General features: G+C 42.0%; 1 long non-coding RNA gene across 1 annotated transcript; it reads right to left on the minus strand.

Annotated features, from left to right (window-relative positions):
* Nucleotides 1-602: 602 nt before the first annotated feature.
* On the minus strand, nt 603-13,550 carry LOC146027054 (uncharacterized). Its single transcript, XR_014454645.1, has 3 exons — nt 13,501-13,550; nt 12,446-12,706; nt 603-643 (listed from the first exon to the last, which is right to left on the minus strand). It is a non-coding gene; the product is annotated as an uncharacterized LOC146027054 (long non-coding RNA).
* Nucleotides 13,551-23,741: the final 10,191 nt, after the last annotated feature.

Raw genomic sequence — 23,741 nt, forward strand, 5'->3', positions numbered from 1 at the left:
GGGGGCTGTGGACAGAACAATGAAGGGAATTTTACATCATATTACAAGATCAGATCATTATAGTATAGGATATTGTGAGCTGTGCATGCAAACGTCATGGTAAGCTGTATTTTAGGCTTCTTACAAGGCCTTAAAAAAATTATTTTATCATTGATGACCTCACTGATTTATCATTTGTCCTGTTTTGTTCCAAAATATTAAGTGGAGTGTGATAAACTTCCAATCAATTGGCTTCTTTCATTTTTCAAACACAGCCTGTAGCATGGCTGAATGGCTTGTACATTATCTCTCTCCACATTATCACTCTCCAAAGCTTATTACATCTACCCCTACTGCATATCTTAGTACATCTCCAGACAGCAAGAAAATATCCTTTATTTACCAGTCCAGATGATTACAGCTTGGCTCATTGGTCCTTCACACCAACTGTTAGCAGCTGACACAGTAACAATAAATTCATGTCCACATGGGAGACTGGGAAACGTGCAGTTTGATTGTCCAGAGTTACAAGTTCTGTTCCTGCCATAAGGTTCAATGAGATAGGATGTGAAACTCTCAAAAGCAGTCGCTTGATTCCAGGAAACAGCTAGAGAGTTTGTAGTGCAGTCTATCTCTGTATGGACATCACCAGGAGCACAGGGAGCTGTAGGTGAATTCAGGAAACATTATTACAATTTGCCAAAATCAGCAATAAATATATTTAATAAAAAAAAAAGCAGGGGTCCGGAGCTCTCGAGCCGCTCATTAGATATTCATATATTCACTGCACCCGATCATTACATATGCACGATCGGGTGCAGTGAATACTGGGTCCCCCGCTGGCTATAGGGGGGGGCAGCTTGTGCTGCCTGGGTCCCGGGGAGCCCTCCTCCCCTCCACATATGTTCTGGGGCAGCCAGGGAGACTTTAATCTCCCTGGCTGCCACGGTCTCCCGGCTCCCTGCCAGCTCCCTGCCACGGACGCTCGTATGCTTCAGGGGTTAAGACTCGCCGCGAGTGGCGGCGTGTCTTAACCACATTGAATAGTGGGAGCAGGAGTGGCAGCGAGCCCTCCGGAACAGGGCGAGTGCATGGCGAGAGAAAAAATCTCTCGCCATGCACGGCGAATTTTTCTCATTGAATATGGCCCAAAGTCACATTTTCTTTGTCAGTCCCTGAAAGGATTTATGCACCATTTTGTATGCTGTTCTCCATCTTGTCTCAAATGCCTTATAGTGAGTGGAAAATTACAAGTTTCTATTCTGCTTTGTGACAGTCTGCTGCTGCTCAAGGCTGCGTTGCTCAAGGTTATTTCCTGTAAGATGTATTTCATATGTTTTCTACAAAAATTGTCTGTTCTCCCATGTCCTTGTATGATAATAACATATATCCCCTAGACAGTAACTGGAACTCCTCCCTGCTACACCCCTGTATCATCCAATCATCTCTTGTCGAGCCCATGCATGCTATACTGTATAAATATGCTGTATGTGTAAACAATAAACCAGTGTTGTACCTTGCATACATGATGGTCTTCTTTTCTGATCAGCATATACAGGGTTAACACTCACGGAGCTCTAAGGGGGGCCACCAAATTGAGGAAGAAGGGATAAAGGAAGATTGGTTAAAGTCCAACTCTCTATCCAGAGGTAGGTTAGAGTCCACCTCAGGAGGTAGGTTAAAGTATCAATTTGATCACCTCCTAACAGCTGGGGGCCCGTCCCGGGATTTCGATCTTCGTTCCCGTTGAACTGTTGACACCCATACGTGGTCTGTTGCCTGTTCTCGGATCACGGACATATCGAATCCTGAATCCGTATAGACCTTTACTTCAAAAGTAGTAAAGTTTCAGCTGGTTGTTTTATAGTGTGCACACGCAGATCAGTGATCTGGTACTATATATAAAGAGTGACCTAAGGGGTCCGCTCATTAGTCACCTCAATTTGATCGCCCTTTTTTCTATATGGCCATTTCTTACTATCCTTTTTTTTTACAGTATAAGTTGTATTACGTGTAATATCCTTGTGTGGTTGGTAAGTGAACACACATGCGATATATGTATTTAACTTGTACATCTTGTGCGGTTGGTAAGTTGACGCACACTAACTCTTTCTCTCTCTTGTCTCATTGATTACTGTATGCCAACAGACTTGCGGACTATATGCTCCCCTCTCTTTGGGGTAACGCAACGTGAGGCTTCATATGCAGTTTTCAGGATAAAACCACTTGACTCTATCCACTGTCACGTAGACAGTCTGTGGTTATAACTAACCAATCATAAACATTAATTTTTATGAGATGTATAAAGTGAATACATAATTCACACAGTATTCAGATAAAGACCAACCCTTTCAGTCTGTTGCTGTAGGTACACTCCTGCCTTACTGAAACGGCGCCCCTGGTCTGGATACTAAGAATTTTTCACGCTCTCATATTTCATCCATTCTCATACTTCATCTACGTCTATGTCACACCCCAGACATCCATACATAGGTACTTGTTTAAATTGTAAATGTAGTATCGTCCTCTGGTACCATAACCCCGACAGAGACGATTATTGGCCCAAATTGACATCTGTCATTAGAGAACCCACAAGATTTAAACTCACAACAAAGACATCATCTAATGGCACCGTTTTAGAATCCGTTATTATATTGGGTTGTCATTTGGATACAGGACTTATTGAAAAATACATTGATCAGACATACCCATTTTTCTTAACAGATATACCAATTAACCTTTTCACATATCCTATTATCTGTCCTGAAACTTTAGACCAGATCCACAAGTTACCTGAAGGTAGACAACTACTCTATTTCCTTGACTTTAGTCAAAACCCTGAACATCAGGAACAAATTAAAAGGTGGAGAAAGTTCTCACACAAACATAAAAGGACATAAACTAAACATGGGTTCAAAAATTAGTAAAAATAAAATAATTTCCTATCCACCACCCTTACCCAATGAAACTTGTAAGGAATATGTAGCCCGTAATTCTTCTACAGACTATTTCCTAATTGACCCCTGGGTAGATAACCTGGCAGGTTGGTCGGAAAAATGTAGTCCCAACCCCTTCCCTAGAGACGGCTCTAATTATCCTTTCTTTATGCAAATGATAAAAGGTCTTTGTCTTGGGGACAAAGAAGCCTTCCCCTGGTATACAGGAGATCCCACCTGGGATATGAAATACATGCGTGCAGGAGGTGAACAATGGCTTATTATTGCACCTTTCTGGCATGACACCAATTTGACAAAGAAACAAAAGAAAATTAGAGACGTCACTGCAAAACTCCATAAAATAGAGGAGACTCGTATCAATAAGGAACTTAAAGTCCTTTCACCTCCACCTTACAGTCCAGTATACCCTTCCCTCACGGATACAGAACTGATGGCCGTGGGTCACCATGTTCTACATCCTACCGCACCTCCACCCAAACCAGATCTTAAATTAGATGATAAAAAGGAAACTAATACCGAGGATATGCCTTTGTTAGAGGGAGAAGAGAAAGGACCTTTAGCAAAAAGCACCAGAGTATCAGCAGACAAATCATTAGTTACTACAGAACTTGGCCCGAAGACAACAAAATCTGGTGCCACCTATGATGGCACAACAACTCAATACTGTCCCTTCATGACAATTGGTGACCAATTACTTGTTAAACCAATTGACATAGAAGACCTAAATAGGATCATTAAACACTGCCCAAAACCCTCTGTAACCGCGGCAGGAACCATTGCCTATCTGAAGAAAGCATGTGTAGGCAGAAATTACACCCATGATGACATAAAACTGATTGTCGATAATGTAATCGACCATCACCATGCGTGGGATTGGGATAAGATCAAAAGTTTCAAAAACATTACAACCACGGTAGGAACAGCAAACTACCCCTTAAATAATTCAGACGCAATAGCCACAATGTGGACAGAAATAGAAGCAGGGATGACCAAGATCTTCAAAATGAGGTCCTCATTGCCTGTCGCAGTGGCGTGTAAACAAAAACCCACTGAATCAGTCACTGAATTTTGGAAGAGATTTAAAAGATGCTGGACTGAGGAAGCGGGACTATTTCTTGAAATATTCCCCTTACTCATTTCCACCTTTATCAATAACCTACACCCCTCCATTTCCACGCCAGTTAAACAAAGTATCTCTTCCTGGACTTCAGACACCCTCCAAGAATTTGAGACCCATTTGTATGAAAAGGAGGCAGCTGGATGTTTTGACATGAAAAAGACAATTGTCACAACACACAGTTATCAACAAGACAACAGGGGCCCATCAAATAGACAGAGTAGGGCACCCCAATATGGTCAAAGGAAACCCTTCAGACCACCACAAGGCCCACCACACCAACACCATCGGGCCCCTCTTTACAACAGAGATAATAACACTGGCACAATAGCAAAAGACACAACATGTTACAATTGTGGCCAAGACACACACTGGGCTAGGGAATGCCCATTCCCACCCCAAAGACCACAACAACCATATCGACCTCCACCAGGCACACACAGGTCTCAGCAACCATCTTTCACACAAGGGCCACCCAGAGCAGCACGTGGCCCCACACCCGTCCAAGAACATGTACGTTTTAGAGTTGATTGGTCCGACCCCACCTTGTGACGGGGCCCGAAGGAGGGTGTCCTATCTTTTGTACAATTCACCACACACTGGGAAGACGCACCCCTTATCACTTTATATGTTAATGGAAAGAAGCTACCCTTTTTGGTAGATAGCGGTGCCACAACCAGTGTCCTGTGTTCATTACACTATGATGGTGAATTGCAAAAGACTACTCCTTCAATGGGAATCAATGGGATACCCACTGACACTTATCTGACTGACGAACTGACCATACAGTCCATGAACGGACATTACTTAGGAGAACATCAGTTCAGGGTTATTTCAGAATGCCCTGTCAACTTGTTGGGAAGGGATCTTTTCAACAAATTCCACATCTCCATTACACCCTCACCCAAAGGAAGTGGACTTCACGTCACTTCACCACACTTCCTAATGTCCCAAGATTCACTTGATACCTCAATTGACAAAATCAATGCAGAAATTTGGGCCAAGGGTCCCTATGACACAGGCCTCATACCCTGTACACCATACAAAGCCAAACTCAAGCCAGACTCTAGTCACGTGTACAGCAAACAATACCCTTTATCATCAGAGAAAATTGACGGTCTTAGACCAATGATACAGGAGTTTTTAGAAGAAGGCATACTGAGATATGTGATCTCACCATACTGCACACCCATCAACCCGGTCGCTAAGGCTGATGGAAGTATTAGATTTGTACAGGACTTGAGGAAGGTAAATGACCTCATAGTCCCAATTGCACCAATAGTGCCAGACATTAACACACTCATTTCAGCCATCCCTGCAGACGCAGCATTTTTCACAGTTGTAGATCTGAAAAATGCATTTTTCAGCATTCCAATAGATGCAGAGACCCAATTACTTTTTGCCTTCTCTTTTGAAGGTAAACAAATGACTTGGTGTCGTTTACCACAAGGCTATATTGACTCCCCAGTGGTCTATAGCATAGTCCTCCAAGCCACATTGGCACCCTGGCACCCCCCCTGTGGTTCAGTCCTGCTACAGTATGCAGATGATCTGCTACTCTGTAGTCCAACGGAGGAGGCCAGCCGGGAAGATGGTATATCACTATTGAACTGGTTATGTGAATGTGGACATAAAGTGTCCAGAACAAAAATGCAATGGTGTCAAAAGCATGTCAATTACTTGGGTTTTGTGCTCTCTGAGGGAGAAAGGAAAATCAGTCCACAACGCATACAGTCTGTACTGGGCCTGGTCACCCCAGCTACCCAGAAGGATATGCTGTCTTTCTTGGGTATGGTAAACTACTGCAGACAGTGGATTTCTGATTGTTCCTATTACGATAATATCTTGAGACAGTGCACACTCAAAGACAAACCCAAAGTCATACAATGGTCAAATGAAATGTTTTCTGCATATGAAAAGCTCAAAGCAATGTTAGTTAAAAGTCCCGCGCTTGGTCTCCCCAACTATGTTTTGCCATTTCATTTGTTTGCAAGGGACACTTGTAAAACTGTGGCGGGCGTGCTCACCCAAGGTCATGGAGGCAAAATGCGCCCTGTCGCATTCTTTTCAAAGGTAATGCCGGTCACTGTACAAGGAATGCCAGCTTGTCTTCGAGCGCTGGCTGCCTGTGCAATGGTTGTTGAAATGGCTGCCACACTCACTTTAGGACACAACACCATCCTTCACACTACCCACAACGTCCTGTCCATCTTAAAAGGCTTACATACGCAACACATGTCGGCCCAAAGACTTAGTGGTTACGAGGTACTCTTACTAGGTAACCCATCACTTGTTATCAAATATGCTACAAATACAGAAGGACCTGTGCCCATACTTAATGCCCTTTTAGGCTTAAAAGGACCTGATGACGAAGCACCTCCCCCACATGACTGTTCTCTGACAATCGACTCAGAAACTTCACCCAGAAGTGACATGTCGGCTGTACCCATACCCGACGCCGACATAATTTTTGTCGACGGCTCCTGCAGTCGACCAAATGACAAAACATACCAGGCAGGCTACGCAGTAGTTAAACTTCCTCAAACTGTCCTTGAAGCAAAAGCAGTTCCTCTGCAATCAGCACAGGCTGCTGAGCTAATCGCTCTCACCAGAGCTTGTCACTTGTACACAGGAAAACCTGTCAACATTTACACAGACTCCAAATTTGCTTATGGCGTTGTTCACGACCACGGCATGATTTGGCAGCGCCGAGGTTTCACAGGCGCTGATGGAAAAGGCATCTCACATGCCCAACTTATTGCTGACTTATTGCACGCAATCACATTGCCCTCACACATTGCCATTCTCCATTGCAAAGCACATACTGGTGGAAAAGATGATATCTCACGGGGCAATGCCCTCGCTGACACTGCTGCAAAACAAGCTGCTGCTACATCCACATACAACCTCACACTTACTATAATGTCACCACCGTCACTAGAAGACACATACTTACTTACAGAATTACAGGCAACTGCCTCTAACTCTGATTTATCAGATTGGACATACCCAATTCTGCAGAAGAATCCACGGACTGGATTAATCTGCAAAGAGGGGAAACCCTGTATCCCCCAAACAAGTGCCTCACTGTTCATAGCACACTATCACGGAGTAGGTCACCACAGCAAAGTCACGACAACACTGCTCCTCACCAATGATTTTTACATCACAAATGCAAAAGAACTTGTCACCCAATATGTTAGTAGATGTATTGTGTGTCTTAGAAACAACCCTAACAATCCCAATAAAGCAAAACACCAACATCTTGAATACCCCACCACTCCGTTTACTCACCTGCAGATTGATTTTACCCATATACCAGGTACAGGGAAACAGGAATACGCTTTGGTCATAGTTGATATGTTCTCACGCTGGCCGGAGGCATATCCAACAAAGTCCGAAGATGCAAAAACTGTAGCCCGCATTCTCACGCAGGAGATCATTCCGCGCTGGGGATGCCCGCTACAAATCAATAGTGATAAAGGTTCTGCTTTTACTGCCAAAGTCACTGCGGAACTAGTTAAAGCCCTCCAAATAGATTGGAAATTCCACATTCCGTACCACCCACAGAGTTCAGCTATTGTCGAACGCATGAACCGCACTTTGAAGGATAAATTGAGAAAGGCTACTGGGGGCACCTTCACAAAATGGAAGCAAGTCCTTCCTATTGTGTTAGCTGAAATAAGAATGACGCCACAAAAGACTCTAGGTTACTCCCCTTTTGAAATACTAATGGGACGCCCCTTCCCCACCCCCTGGGCAAGGAAACCACTAGTCACACAAGCAGGAGATTTAGAAGTAATCAGAGAAGAATATGTAAGGACTTTAATACACAGACTAGACGAAATTGAACATGAAGTTGTACTTAAAAATCCTTGTCATCCACAGAAACCTACACATCCATTCCAAGTCGGAGACAAAGTTGTGGTTAAAGTCCTTCCACGCAACAAGAATCCAGGTGATTTCTCCTACGGTCCTGAGACAGAGGTGGTCGCTGTGACAAGAACTGCTGTGCTCACCGATGACAACCCAACGTGGATCCACGCATCCAGAGTGAAGAAAATCCCTACTCCAACTACTTTCGACACAGAGGTCGACACTGATCCTGAGATTGACACAGACCGGACCAGTGAGGTACTAACGGGAGTTAATAACTCTGACCTCCTACGAGGAGAAGAATTGCCGGTAGGGGATCCAGACATCGAGGAAAACGGAATTCCTACTGAGGCCGAGAGGACCCTTGAAGGAAATGATTCCCCCTATCTTAGCTCTGCTGACTTTACTCGCTCTTGTTCTTTATAATTTCTGTACCGCAGAAGTGGATATTACCAGTCAGGATGATGTGCTTACCCTTTGGTACAATTCATCTACCACTCGCGTGGCCACTTACCGAATAAACTATGATACGGTCATACCTAGTAACATGTGGTCCATGCCATCCAAATCAGCTCTCAGCCAGACTAAAAATGTATATATTTGTGTCACAGATGATTATTATTGGGGAAATAACTGCAATTATTGGGGAGCAGTGGGGTGGAATTCAGGTATCGACTGGGCATACAAACCCACCTTGGCTATTGATCGAAAGGACAAGTATGGTAAGCCATTACTTTCTAGGATGACTATCACTAAGGATGACGGTAGATATGACTATTATTGCACTATAAATATTGAAAATCCCAGCCCCAGTGATGCTGGAATGTATGTTCTAGGGGTATGGTGGGGAGGTGGATATGCCAGTGATAGACAACAATTCTATCTCAAAGATATGTTTAACAATCAGGAATACCTTTCCCTCCGTAAGCCACCATCCCCCGCCAGGCCCCAGCCATTATCCCCATTCAAACCACACATAAGTACCTTTAAAGATATGGTTGCTATCAGTAATCCCACATATGAGGACACCATGTCCATAGAGACAGGTTTAGCTGATGTGAATTTTTGGTTAGAATGGATGAAATACAATGCACGACAGACTAACCGAACTGACTGTTATGTATGTGCTAAGTCCAGACCCCACCTTGGTACCGTCCCCCTTAACATACCAGAATCAGAGGATGAATGTTTTTTTACCTTATACACTGGCAATAAAACTAAAGATAATGAATGTGAGTTATGGAAGAAGAACTACCCCATCTTAGGAAAAAACACCAATCCAGGTAACACAATCACCATATATCCAGGCAACTATACTTGTTACTGTTCTAATGTCACTAAGGGGGTAGATCTGAAAACATTCCCGGATGGTTACTGTGCCATCCGTAGGTATGTAACCTTACCCATCATGAAGAAATCCCTTGGTGACATTTATTTCATTTGTGGGGACATGAAAATTAGAGCAAAGCTTGACAGTGTATGGAGAGGCGAATGTGCTCTCTCAAAAATCATTATGCCTATCCATATTTTATCCAACAGCCATTGAAACACCTTCACCCCTACCTGACCCACACCCTAGACAAAAGAGAAGTACCCCACTGGAAAGCTTTGACCCACACGTATACATTGATACTATTGGTGTACCCCGGGGTGTCCCAGACGAGTTCAAGGCCCGAGATGAAGTGGCTACTGGCTTTGAATCTCTGCTGCCCCAGGTTACAATCAATAAGAATGTTGCATGGATAAACTATATGTATTATAATCAACAGAGATTTGTTAATGATACAAAGGATGCCTTGAAAGGTATTGCAGAACAACTGGAGGCCACATCACAGATGACATTCCAGAATCGCATGGCCCTGGATATGATCTTGGCCGAGAAAGGTGGTACATGTGTATACATAAACACAGTTGCAGGATGTTGCACCTTCATTCCTGACAATACAGGTCCCAATGGCAAAGTCACACTAGCCATTAAAAAATTAGAAGACTTATCCCGAGAGCTCAAGGAAAACTCAGGTGTCACTGACCCCTGGGCTGCTTGGTTCGGCTGGATGAGCAACTGGAAACATGCCTTAACTCAACTAGGTATCATTACACTTACTGTACTTCTGTTCATCATAATCGTTGCTTACTGTATTTTTCCACTAGGCAGGAGAATAGTTTCCAAATATCTAGGTACCACAACACCTGTTGCTATTATGTATATTGATCTTTCCTCTGAAACCCCTACACCCGATGACTATGCTACATATGTGAGGGAACAGCGTATTAAAAGGAAAAGCACACGTGAGAATCAAATAATTTAAATAAATTATGATTCTAAGAGGGGATTGAAAGGATTTATGCACCATTTTGTATGCTGTTCTCCATCTTGTCTCAAATGCCTTATAGTGAGTGGAAAATTACAAGTTTCTATTCTGCTTTGTGACAGTCTGCTGCTGCTCAAGGCTGCGTTGCTCAAGGTTATTTCCTGTAAGATGTATTTCATATGTTTTCTACAAAAACTGTCTGTTCTCCCATGTCCTTGTATGATAATAACATATATCCCCTAGACAGTAACTGGAACTCCTCCCTGCTACACCCCTGTATCATCCAATCATCTCTTGTCGAGCCCATGCATGCTATACTGTATAAATATGCTGTATGTGTAAACAATAAACCAGTGTTGTACCTTGCATACATGATGGTCTTCTTTTCTGATCAGCATATACAGGGTTAACACTCACGGAGCTCTAAGGGGGGCCACCAAATTGAGGAAGAAGGGATAAAGGAAGATTGGTTAAAGTCCAACTCCCTATCCAGAGGTAGGTTAGAGTCCACCTCAGGAGGTAGGTTAAAGTATCAATTTGATCACCTCCTAACAGTCCCCAATGTGACATTATCTTGTATAAATAAATAAATATATATATATATATATATATATATAATGTATGTATCCATATATATATTCATATGATAGTGGGTCAAATTTATTAAGCCTTAACAAGAGATAAAGTGGAGGGTAACAACAAAGAGTGATAAAGGACCAGCCAATCAGCTCCTGTCATTTCTCAAATACAGCCTGTAATATGACAGTTACAAGCTGATTTGATGGTCCTTTATCTCTTGTTAAGGCTTAATACGGGATGCGATATGTCTACAAGCATTATGTGGACAGTCATTAGGTCAACCACTGTATGTCGACAGTCAATAGGTCAACACATGAAATAGGTCGACATGCATAAGGTAAACACTGTCATTAGGTCAACACAAGCATTATGACTACATGGAAAATGTCAACATGAAAAGGGTCAACATTTCATGTATTTTTTTTAGGAAGGTGATTTTTCATTCTTTACTATCCAAGTGGACATAGAGGCCCTTATTCTGGTTGGTGCGGTAATGTCCGCGTGCGTTCGTGCCGCCGATGTTTTGTGTCTGCGCATGTGCAGAGGCGTCTCTGCGCATGTGCGAACGGAACGCACGTCCAAATTCCGCATGAAATGTGTACACTACGAACAGGGGGTGGAGAGGGGCGTGAAGGGCTGTTTGGGCTCATTACCATATGTTTACACCCCGCGTTTCATGGGCATTCCCATGAAAACGCAGGGCGTACGTATGGTAATGCGGCCGTGACGCACGTGTAGGGGGCGGACATATGACATTGCCGGATGTCAGCTGCCCGCCCAGATCCCTGCTTTTGCACGGAGAAATGCCCGTGTGGTCTGAGGTTGCGGGAGCTGGTGTAACACTCGGTCCTGCATTTGATGGTCTGTGACCATCGAATGATGGGGGAGGTTCCAAGAGATGGAGGAGGTGTATCCGTGAGAAATCCACTCGTGTTCCGTGCGGTCAGCGGCTTACCGCATTCGGACGGAAAGAGCGATCCGTACGAAAGGCGGGGTTTAGGACGCACGGTCCTGCCCGCATATTTGGCTCCGTCCGCACCGACCAGAATAAGGCCCAGAGTGAGAACATAATAGTGTGCCGAGCACAGCGGGGTACCGTGCTGGAAGCATGGCAAGCAAAGGGAGCCATGTGAGGGGACATGGTACAATGATGTGTACATGTCGACGTAAGTCGGCATATACACTAAAAAAACATGACCTTTTTATGTCTACCTTTTGCATGTCAACCGAATGCTTATGTCGACCTAATGACAATGTTGATCGAATGCATGTCGACCTATTTCATGTGTCGTCCTAGTGACCTTCATCATGTCGTGGTCAACCTAATGACTATCAACCTAAGTTCCGTCGACCCTATGACCCATAAACCTTAATACTGTAGATCTGCCCCACTGTCCATGGTCCTGTAACTTTGATTTTCAGGGTTACAGATGAAGAGCAAATAAACAGAGGAGATATGCCATGCTGACCATACAGCCTGGGAATTACTTGCACATTCACATTAGTACATTAATGAAAAATTATATTACATATCTGGTTTACCTAAATGTCTATAGAATTGTACTCTCAATGATTTATTTAATCTCAACTAAGTCACAATTTAAGCAGACAATAAAAGTACATACCTGTAATCAGCTGGAACACATGGCTGCTGTCAGTTTGACACCTGTCACTGAAGGCTCTGACACTGACATTGTAGATGGCACTGCAGCTCAGGCCTGAGAGGTTACAGGAGGTAGATGTGGTGTTACAGGTGTGTTCCTCTCCTTCTGGTGTGGACAGCAGTGCAGTGTAATTTACAGCTCCAGCAGTCCTGCTCCAGGACACAACAGCACTGTTCACCTGGCAGTCAGTATAGCCTGAGATATCCTGCGGGATGCAGGGCCCTGGGAAGGAAGAGAACAGTTTTGGTGAAATGTAATATTGTGCGATTTTGTAGGTGTCTAAAATAAAATCACACCATATTGCACATGTTACATATGCGATTTAGGCTTAAATTTGCAAATGTAATAGGGTGCGATTTTTTAGACAAAGTCAGAATTCGCTTGCAATTCCTGGGGATATTTTAGGAATGGGAATGTGTGATTTTTTTTTAGACAAGTGTGGGTTTTTAGTAACGTGAATGTGCAATTTTTTAGTAATGGGACTGTGTAAAAAAGAAGAAAAAAACAGTGTTCCCCCCCAGCATGCCAGCCCCGGGCTCATTGATTTGAAGTTCCACAGCATGACCAAGATTACAATAAAGACACACACCATGTTCAACTTTATTACATCCATCCATATGCGCATTCATGCACGCACACATACAAACTTACCTTGCCAGAGGCTCCCCCACAGATCTGTCTCCTCCTCTGATAAAGTTTCCAATGGGTTAAAAATAAAAAAATGAGAAACCCAAACCCCGAACACAAAGATCGGCCTGTGTGTCTTATCACAGGCTGCTCTCATCCTCCGCTGCCACTGGAAGGGATTCCGTTGTGACATCAGTCACTGGGACACCCAATCAGGGCTAAGCTCCAGGGGATATCCCCCTGTGTGGAGATGGCAATATCTACTTTAAAAAAGAAAAAAGAAAAATTTATCTAAAGCTGAGTTTTATCCTTTAGTGTGGAAAAGCCCAATACTACAGAATGTATTTATGTGTGGTGGCTTTGCTGGTAAGCTTCGGATAATAACTTACCAGTAAGTAGCTCTACTGGGAGACTTGGCTCACTGCTGCTCACTTCATTGGCTGCTGTGACAGTTACCAGATATGATATTCCACATGATAAGCCAATGATGTCACAGGATGTGTCTGTGGAATTGCACATGTGATGTTCTCCATCTGTCCCAACAGCTACGGAGGTGTAATTATTAGCGCTCAAACTAATGTTCCATGAGACTGCTGCGGTGTTAGTTACACAGTCTAACTGTATGAACACATTTTCGGGGGCACATGGGGCTGCAAAAACATAAAAATATTAATCTTTGTTCATGTACACAGGCATTGTACTATTAGCATAGTCTAAAAGCCATCAAATACCAATATAAGTTTTCGTGTATATTACAGTACAAAGAAACCCAAAACATGTTATAATTTGAATAGCTTTACTGCAGGCTTTAGGAACATTCCGTTTCATCAAGACAGTAGATGATTAAACAATAATCTCTCAAATCAATGTAGTAGCTATATGAAAAATATATACATATATACAAATGAAAAATTGTAGAGCAGCGCTGGGTTTCACTGAAAGTATAAAACATGCAGGCCTGCCGACAGGGGCGTGCTGTGGGTACAGCTGTCCCAGGCCCTGGCCTCTGGAGGGGCCAGGCTAGCTGCCCACAGTGACACCCCCCACTCCCTCAGTCGCACATCGCCTCACCCCCCCGATGCCCCCCCAGCCAGGCACGGATGATACACAGTGCAGCCTGCAGAGCACCGAGCCTAGGACACAGAGGGGCTCAGCGCTCCGCAGGCTGCACTGTGCACTGCAGTGTGCGCTCCTGAGGAGACGTGGGATGCCGCAGGGTAGAGACTAGACCCACTTCAGTTTTGATTACAGGATGTGATGTTCAGTGAGGGCGGAAGTTGTTAGGTGCCCTCGCAACGTTTTTTATTCTATATTTAATTCACGTAGGTGTCGCTCGTTACGCTTGCACACTTTCATATTCCCCCTCCAGGTATACGTGGACCCAGGGAATGATGGGGAAATTGTCAAAACTGAAGGGGATCTAGACAATACCGATGCCGCAGCTAGGTAAATAATGGTGCAGGGGTGCGGGGGACGCAGTAGGTGCCCGGAGTGAAGGTCAGTTCGGGTGAGTGTGGGTATGGGGGAGGGTCAGTTCCGGGCCCCAAGATTAGTAGTGGCGGCCCTGAAAACATGCATACTGTATTATAAACTATATTTTATATTTATAAAAACAATAGGCTAATGCTACTGTTGTTGTGAACCCTACCGTCTCTGCTGTGTGCCTTGCCAAGTGCCATTTGCCAGCACACTGACTATTTCAGACAGACCTGATGCACCATCCAGTGTAATTATCATAGCCCGAGCTGGGTATTACACTGGAACTTTGTAGTATTGACACACACATATATGCCCTGTTCCGCTTAAACTCCAAGGAGCACAAATGCACATGAGACTTGAATACATTTTCGGCCCTAGACAAGGTTGTGCTCTATGTCTTCACCTAACAATTGTTTTAGGAACCTGATATATATTTCCAGATTTATTTTTTAGATTTCTTATGTTATTTTATCTGTGTCAAATCGAACTCGAATTTTATATGTGAATTATAAATATTAAATATTGCTTATAAGATACATGTGCATGTTTTATACTTTCAGGGAAACCCAGCAACACTGCTCTCCGATTTGTAATTTGTTCTCTTTAAACAGAGGGTCCTCACTCTCCCCTCCAGAGCAGCAGCTTAGACAGCGCCCATAGATACAGCATTTTTCCTAGTAGCTATAAATAGTTTACTGCATACTACTAGATGACACCTGCTTATAATATCGGCCTGAAGACTAAATGTAGACAGTCAGTTTATTTCAGCTAAATCTCTGGGTGAAATTTAATAGGATGAGAGATTCAGAAATTGAGAGATACTGTATGGTAAGAAATCTCCAGTTTTTTTACAGCGGCAATCATTTACACTGCAAAACCAGTCTGATTTTGCAGTGTAAATGATTGCTGCTTTAATAAACTGGAGATTTCCTACCAAATCTCTCACTTTCTGAATTTCTTATCCTATTTAATTTCACCCAGAGATTTAGCTGAAATAAACTGACTGTTTACATTTAGTCTTCGGGCCGATACTATAAGCAGCAATGATACGGACAATGTTTGCATCTCTTTGCCTCACCTGTTTGAAATTCAAAGTTATTACTGCTGTCTCTGCTGCACTGATGTCCAAACGCTGTCACCGACATAGAGTACTGATGGCCACACATTAGGTCTTGCATTGTACATGAAGTATTTGTTGTCTGACAAACATATCTGTCTCCTCCAACTCCTATTATCTCTGTAGTATAATTCATGGCTCCATGTGCTTCTCCCCAGGATAGATAGACCAGATCAGAAGTAACATGGACTTCCAAATTCATTGGAGGACACGGCACTGAAAAAAAAGCCAAGCTGTAAATAATGTATACCATTGTATTGCGTAATGTAAATGATATTGGGCTTAATTCATGTTTGAATGAAAATGCAACCGCAAGGAAAACGGGCACATTTTATTTTAGCTTAAGATTGTTCTTTCTAAACAATCATTTCGGTTCATTTTCCGGTGTTTGAGAGCAAATGGCCGACTGAAATTTACTCCCATACATCACTATATTTCCATTACAACCAGTTAGCTGGATGGAAAGATAATCCTCAGGTTTGTGGCCTGTTTAAGCTTACTCTCACCTGTATCTGATCTATAATCTATATACTGCACATATACTGTTCATACAAATCCCGACCTACCCTTTCTAACCTCTCCGTTCGGTGAGGGACATACCTAAATATCCTCTGATTGTCCAATGTTTGGCTATTGAGATCTTAAGGAGATAAGTAAGCGACTAAGGGGCGTAACAATCATTGGTGGCAGCAGGGATACTAAAGATAAAGGGGGAAATTTACTAAAGGAAATTTGTAAAAAATAGGTGTATTTGTATCCAGAAATACACTTATTTTTGACATTTACTATCCCGAAAATACGGCAATTCGTATTCGTATTGATAGCACATCAATACAAATACGAATTGCCGTATTTTCGGGATAGTAAATGTAAAAAATAAGTGTATTTCTGGATACAAATACACCTATTTTTTACAAATTTCCTTTAGTAAATTTCCCCCAAAATGTCTTATTGCCATATGCTGTACTACACCTATAAAAAGACAGACGGTCCTAGCAGAATAAAGTGGCAGCTATTGCTATTACTTTTTGCTAACTTCAATCTTGTATATCTTGAATATGTATTTATGAAGATGTGTAAAAACACAACTGCATAAGAACAGATTACAGTATGAGTAGTGTAGAGCCTGTTGGGATAATTTTCCTTAGGAACAGAAGGGCTTACGCCATCTTAAGTTGAGAAACCTAGTCTCCATTTAGAATAATGTTGTGGGCTGCATTTGCCTGACTCAGGGATCCTCAAACTATTTTGCTCTGGGACCCCATCAGACAATAAAAATAATGACAGGACCCCAGCAAGTTACTGCAGAAGGTCATCACATCACATGTGCAGTCAGCAGACAGCACATACATGGCAGCATTGTCGAGGCACAAAATGATGGGAGGAGTCTAAAATAACAGACAATTCGACAGATATTTCAGACTCATTGCTTCACTGACTGAGATTAGAAAATTCATCAGCCTCATGGCCACGAACATGGCGTCGCGACCCCATGCTGAGAAGGTCGGGACCCACTTTGGAGTCCAGACCCACAGTTTGAGAACCTCTGGCCTAACTCATTAGGTATCTCTGACTCCACCTATGCATACTTGCCTATTTTGTGAAGGCAGGGCCATCGGCTAGACGTAAAATGGGCGGGATGAGGCAGGATTCACGAGTGAAGTACTGCATTTGGGCATGGCTAGTAAGATCGCGGCGCTACAATGATGCGATTCACATAATTTTAGGAGGGTTGTTGGAGACTCACAACAATGCGGCGAACTTGCCAATCTTTTTTGGGGGGGGGGGGGCAGAAGGCGGACCCAATTTTCTGGAGCCTCCCGCCCATTCTGGTAGGGTAGTCAAGTATGCTCCTAGGTTAGGGATTTTATACATTGCCCCATTTTTGACTGCTAGTTCCTGATTTTGTGCCTGTGTCTACTTGATTTAGGTAAATCAAGTAGACACAGGCACAAAATCAGGAACTAGCACTCAAAAATGCTGGAAATATATACTACTATGACTTTGAAAAGTTTTACTTAAGAAATTTAGCTTCAGGCCCATTTTATTTTTTTCATTTCATGGAAAATTTTGCCCAAAATGTAAGCTGTTTATTTTTTTCTAATGCTTTTAAATGGTACTGATATAATTATTTCCAATGGTGAGGGGCCAGCAGTAGCGTCTTGCAAAGATAAAATTTCAATTGAAATTAGAAAAGTTGTTTATTATTTGGGGAGCATATATGATATTAGGAATGCATCACTCCTACCATTGTAAAAAAAAAATACACATCAGAAATTCCTAAGTACTGGATTTCCGAAATATATTACTTTTTATTTTATTTCTGCAATTATACTCTGTATATCTATTTATGTAATACATTTTTGTACCCAAAGCCTTGGAGATATTTTTTGGATTAATACATTTAATAAAGCATATTCTCTGTGATTCTTATTGAACATACAAGCCTTTAAGGCCCAATGCTACATAGCTATGTGTTATAAAGTATGAAAAATTAATATTTGTGTGGAGAATGTAAGGACTCCTTTAAGATCAATTATGGTGGCAATAAAAGTGTATTTTTATCAGTAAGGAGCCAATGTGTGCCAATATGACCCATCTAGATTGCGGTATACACTGTATTGTGCAAAAGATTTAGGCAGGTGTGGGAAAAAACGCTGATAAGTTAGCATGCTTTCAAAAATAGAAGTTAATAGTTTTTTTATCAATTAATAAAAGGAATTAAAAGTGAATTAACTGAAGAGAAAACTAATCAATATTTGGTGTGACCACCCTTTACCTTCATAACAGCATCAATTCTTCTAGGTACCCTTGGCCCTTGCACCAGTTTAAGAAGGACCTCGGAAGGGAGTTTGTTCCAAACATTTTGAATAACTAACTACCAATCTTCTGTTACAGTAGGCTCAAATCCTTCCTTGATGATGTTGAGATCTGACCACGGATGATAATAAAGTGCAGGATAATTTCCTGACCAAGGCCCAGGGGTGAGCACAATGGAGCTTGTCAGAATGGAGATTCCAATAACAACCTGTAGAGTCCAAGAGCTGATAAAAAGAGCAGGTGCTTCCTGACATGTTTCGTCGTCCACTGACAACTTTATAAAATATAAAGTTGCCAGTGGATGACAGAAAATGTCAGGAATCTAGGTCCGCGGATTGGGGGATCGGTTCAAATAACGCAAAATGGTGGGAATCTTGACATTTTAGCCCGGACCCCTTCCCGCAGACCCACAAAGTTCGTGATTTTATGCAACGGGGAAGACAGGAGCAGGGGCTGCGGGGGTGATGCGGGTGACTTCCTTCCCGGGGGGGGGGGGGGCTGGAGGAGGGACCCAATTTGCTGGAGCTTTCCAGCCATTACAGGAGAGTAGGCAAGTATGGCTTGTGAGGTGAGAGTGGCTGTATGTTTGGGGTACTTTCTTGCTGTAAAAGTAATTTGTAGCCAGTCATCTTCCTGATGGTATTGCATGCCTATATTGTCGCCTGAGATCACATTTAGTCCTGACCAAATCCACAACTCCATCTCCTGAAATGAACATGAAAAGAACCTCCACCATGCTTCACTGTTGCCTGCAGACATGCATAATTGTACTGCTCTCCAGCCCATCGGTGAACAAACTGCCTGCTGTTACATGATGTCATCAACCACCCCCTGTTCAGCCATCTCTGGCCCAGATAATAGTCAGCTCAGACTGACCTTTATCTGTGAGCGGGTGGTCGGCGACCATCAAAGGATTCTTTGCCCGTACGGCCGCATCCGAATGGATGTGTCAATGAACACATTCATTTCCATGCCGCTGTGGGCATTCCCTTGGCGCCAGAGGGCAGGCATTCGCTCACCAAGTGGGCAGTGTTTAAGCGATCGGTGAGCAGCGAATTTACGCTGCTTACCGAGCCAACCAGAATCACCCCCCTGAGTCCTGGTTTGGATCTCCTGAGGAGATCAGAACTGAATCAAGTTACAGTTCAGGCATCACCAAGATTCGGAATTACGTTTTTAAATCTGTATTTCAGGTTTTGGATTGCAAAATTGCTATGATTCTAGCAGGTGTTTTTTATCCACTTTCAAAATATCAAAAACCCAAGATCCGGATTTAAAATCCAAACCAAAACACTTTGTCCTGAAGATGGTATAAGAGCTAAGACCATGAGACTCAGTGAACATGCCTACCTTGGGACCTAATATACAGGTGATGAATATGGTGTTTTTCCTTTACTTAGCAAATGTACTTACAGTTATACATACTTTTTTTCAATATAATAATTTTGTACTGAAGGACAAACACAGAGATGGGGTGCAAGGGGTACAGCACGGTGACTTGTGTCTTCGCTGTCCTTTCATTGTTGCGCATGGTGTGGGAGAGCAGGTAGTGTGCATGCGCATCAAATCTCTGACTTCCCTCTTCAATGGGGACATAATCCACTGTCCCCGTAATACATAAATCTTCTGCTTATTCCAGAGCAGTAGGCATGTATGAGTTATGTAAAAAAATCACTGTGACAACTCATACTTCATTATTTACTTCAACTGCAGGAACTTGGCTGCAGACCCAAGAGATGCTAAATGTAGCCATAAAACATTGTGCAATGATTTGTTGTGAATTTGGATTAAATATCCATTAAGTTTAACACACACACACATATATATATATATATATATGTGTGTGTGTGTGTAAGGGTGTCCAAATAGACCTGATACTTTTTTGTCTGGAAAAATAAATCATGAGAGTGCATAATATGACTGATGTGATCAAATTAGGGACCTTTCAAGACGAATAAACATGAGATACGGGATAACTTCCCTGACCTCTGTGCTATTGCAAATCTACTGGCTGCTTCTCTGGGATTATGCTTCAGGGGGACTAAGGCACATGACGCATAATCCATGCAAAATTTTGGGTTATCAGGGATAATATGATAGGACCAGGTGAATCCATTAGCTTTGAGAATGTACCACAGCTAATTGGATATTGACAATAGCAGCCATATACTAGGCCATTGTTCGATAACTATTTTTCAGGGTACTATGGGTTTTTCACAGACCCAGGTTAGCTGTTATGAAACCTGTTTATAGAGTTAGCTTTCTAGAGTGAAACACCTGTAAGACAATTTACGACTGTGAAGACGGTCACATATTTACTATAACTCTCGTTACTAGTACCTGGATCCACATAGAGTTCGTTGGAGAGAGTCTGGCAGTTGATGCCCACAGCCGTGACTGTTGCTTTGTACACTTCTCCACACTTAGTGGCCCCAATGACACAAGTTCCATTCGTAGAGTTGCACATCAGTTGCGTCCCATCACTACTTTCCATTGTAGCCAGATATAGGTTTATCCCAAATCCAGAGCTTTCAGTCCATGATATCTCAGTGCTGTTGTTAATGCAGATAGGTTTGGTAGACACGTCTGTTGGCCTGCAGGGAACTAGAAGTGAACCAGAGATATGAAGTAGCTGTAAACGAACCTAAAGAGACATTGGTCTGAAGAATGTTCTATAGGCAGTCTGGCTGGGGATGATGGGGCAAGTTCAAGTATTTGTAATTCTTTTTACAGAAGCAGATTTAGGGGCACATTTATTTACACTATTTTGTGGCAAAACAGCAGTGTGTTTATGATTCCCACAGAGAATCCCCAGAATGTAAGAATCGTGATAGAGCCCAGTAACATCAGGGCTCTCTCCAGGCGGAGGTGCAGTGGGGGATCCCTATAAATTGGTGGGACTCTATTAAATTGATCTGGATTTACTACTATAAATGAGGACTAAGACTGCTCTCTCCTGCACTTAATGGAGGGTATTTATTATAATCAATGCAAAGTTCTAACCTATCCAATAAATGTATATGTATTAAGTATATGTATGTTTTTTTTTTTAATTTACAGTATTTACTGTGGGAAAAAATCTTTTTATTATCAATATTATTTATGGTTAAATAAAAACCTTTTTACATTTTATCATAATTGGTTCTGTGCTCTCTTCTAATATATATGTCTTATGTCCGTGTGTAACCAAAATACTGTCATCTGCTGGCAGTGAGTGAAACAACATCGCTTTCTCCTTCACACACACAGAAACACAGAGGCAATCACATATACAGAAAACAGAGGCAATCGTAAGGTAGCAGACTACGGTAGCTTTCAAAGCTTTTGCTTCGAGCGGGCTTACCTAGTATAAAGTCAAGCAGCAAAATATTACCCTCCTATATACATGTGAACATACTGTACACTTTATATACTGGCTCTTGGGCCTTTATATAACAAACTAACACAGAATTGGGAGAGTTTTGCACTATTAGTGAGAAAATGACTCTGGAGCCTGTTATCTGAATACAACAGACACTATCAATGTTATACCAATTAAGGTTTTTATGTGATACAGTATATCTACTGAATTTATACTGTTTAAAAAAAAACACCTTATTTGGTATAACATTTTAGTCTATGGTTCATTCAGGGATCCATCTAAATTCTGTGGATCCATCCAAATTCTGTGGATCTGAAAGGAACCAAAAGCCAGAGGATCTTCCCACGTTTTAGTATTCAGGCTTTAAATCAACAATTTGGATCAGCACCAGCAACATTACCTTATTAGATGCACCCTGTGTGATGTCAGGTGTTTACTGAAGCGGGGGTTTGGGGGGGGGGGGGGGGGCGGGGTTCTCTAAGGTGACTATAATGAAGTTGCTGTACTGTGAGGTGATTATTGAAGAGGAGGGTCTGCAAGGTGGTTACTGAACGGGGGATTATTGAAAGGTGAAGTGCTGTGAGAGGTAGACATTTGGAACTTGTTGTATCTTGCACTATTGTTGATGGTTGCATGTTGCACCCATAACAGTCCAAGCTTCACTGTCCCAAAAATGTACGTTTGTCACTGCTGCACTCTAAAATCCTCACTAGTGTCCAGGTTTATGGCAGTACATACCCACATCATGTTTTTATCATCACACTGGTTCCACTATTAATGTTACGGAAAACATAATAAATTGTTACTAGTTTTGTATCAGAAATCTTGAAATCTGAAGAGATTAACAATACCTAAATATGGTGGTTCAATCTCATTGCTAATAGCTTTGCAGTGGCCATTATCTGCATCAACAGAGATAGAATAAAGCTGCCCACAGCTAATGTTACTGATTTCACAGTTATTTTCATGGGTAGTACAGTTGAAATAATCAGAGCCGCTCTGTGCTCTAGCTGTGAAAGTCATGTTTGCAGCATCCTCTGTCCAGGTGACAAATATTGAATTCTGATCACAGATTACATCAGCTGCAATGTTCATAGGAATACATGGAACTGCAGATACACAAATTGAAAACATATTAAATGGCATAAAAAATATAAAATTTGGAATTCAAACATAAAAACCAGAGTGATTTTTTATAATGAAAATAAAGGGAAAAAATTGGTTGAGCAAAGTGACATAAATTAGATTAAAATATGTTAAATCAAATGATAATGATTCAATGTGGTTATATTTTAGTCATAAGCCATAAACCACAACTAATAAGCCATATGATACTTTATTTGTGTAACATGTGGATACATTAAAGACTTTTGATAGCACAGACTTGGATGGAAATTTTTTAATTTAAATTTAAATATAAATTTCAGAACAACAATGAAAATATATATATTGTCAGTTCACCCAATCTCCGCCATATGACACACGAATTAGGACATTGAGAATCTGCTTCTCACACTGAATTCCAATGTATAATGCATAAAACCTTATGTGTGAGGTTGGCATGAGGTTGTACAGTATATGAGGGCATAAATGGGTTATTATGGCAGAACTCGGCTACCATGATGAAATGGGGTTATTAGAATGTAATAAAACAGCATATGCCATAACAATGGTTGGCAACTTATGTGGTATAAGGTTGCTACATTAACACAACCTATTTTAGCTGATCTGTTCCTAGAACAATGTTGTTTATGCGCATTGCTAATAATTAGCTGTGAAAACTTACCTGTATTGAAAGATATAGTTGGACTGTAGCGGCTCATGCACTCATAGTTAGAGGCGGCTACAAAGAC

This window comes from Crinia signifera, chromosome 8, assembly GCF_055691185.1.
Source record: "Crinia signifera chromosome 8, ASM5569118v1, whole genome shotgun sequence".
NCBI classification, from domain to species: domain Eukaryota; kingdom Metazoa; phylum Chordata; class Amphibia; order Anura; family Myobatrachidae; genus Crinia; species Crinia signifera.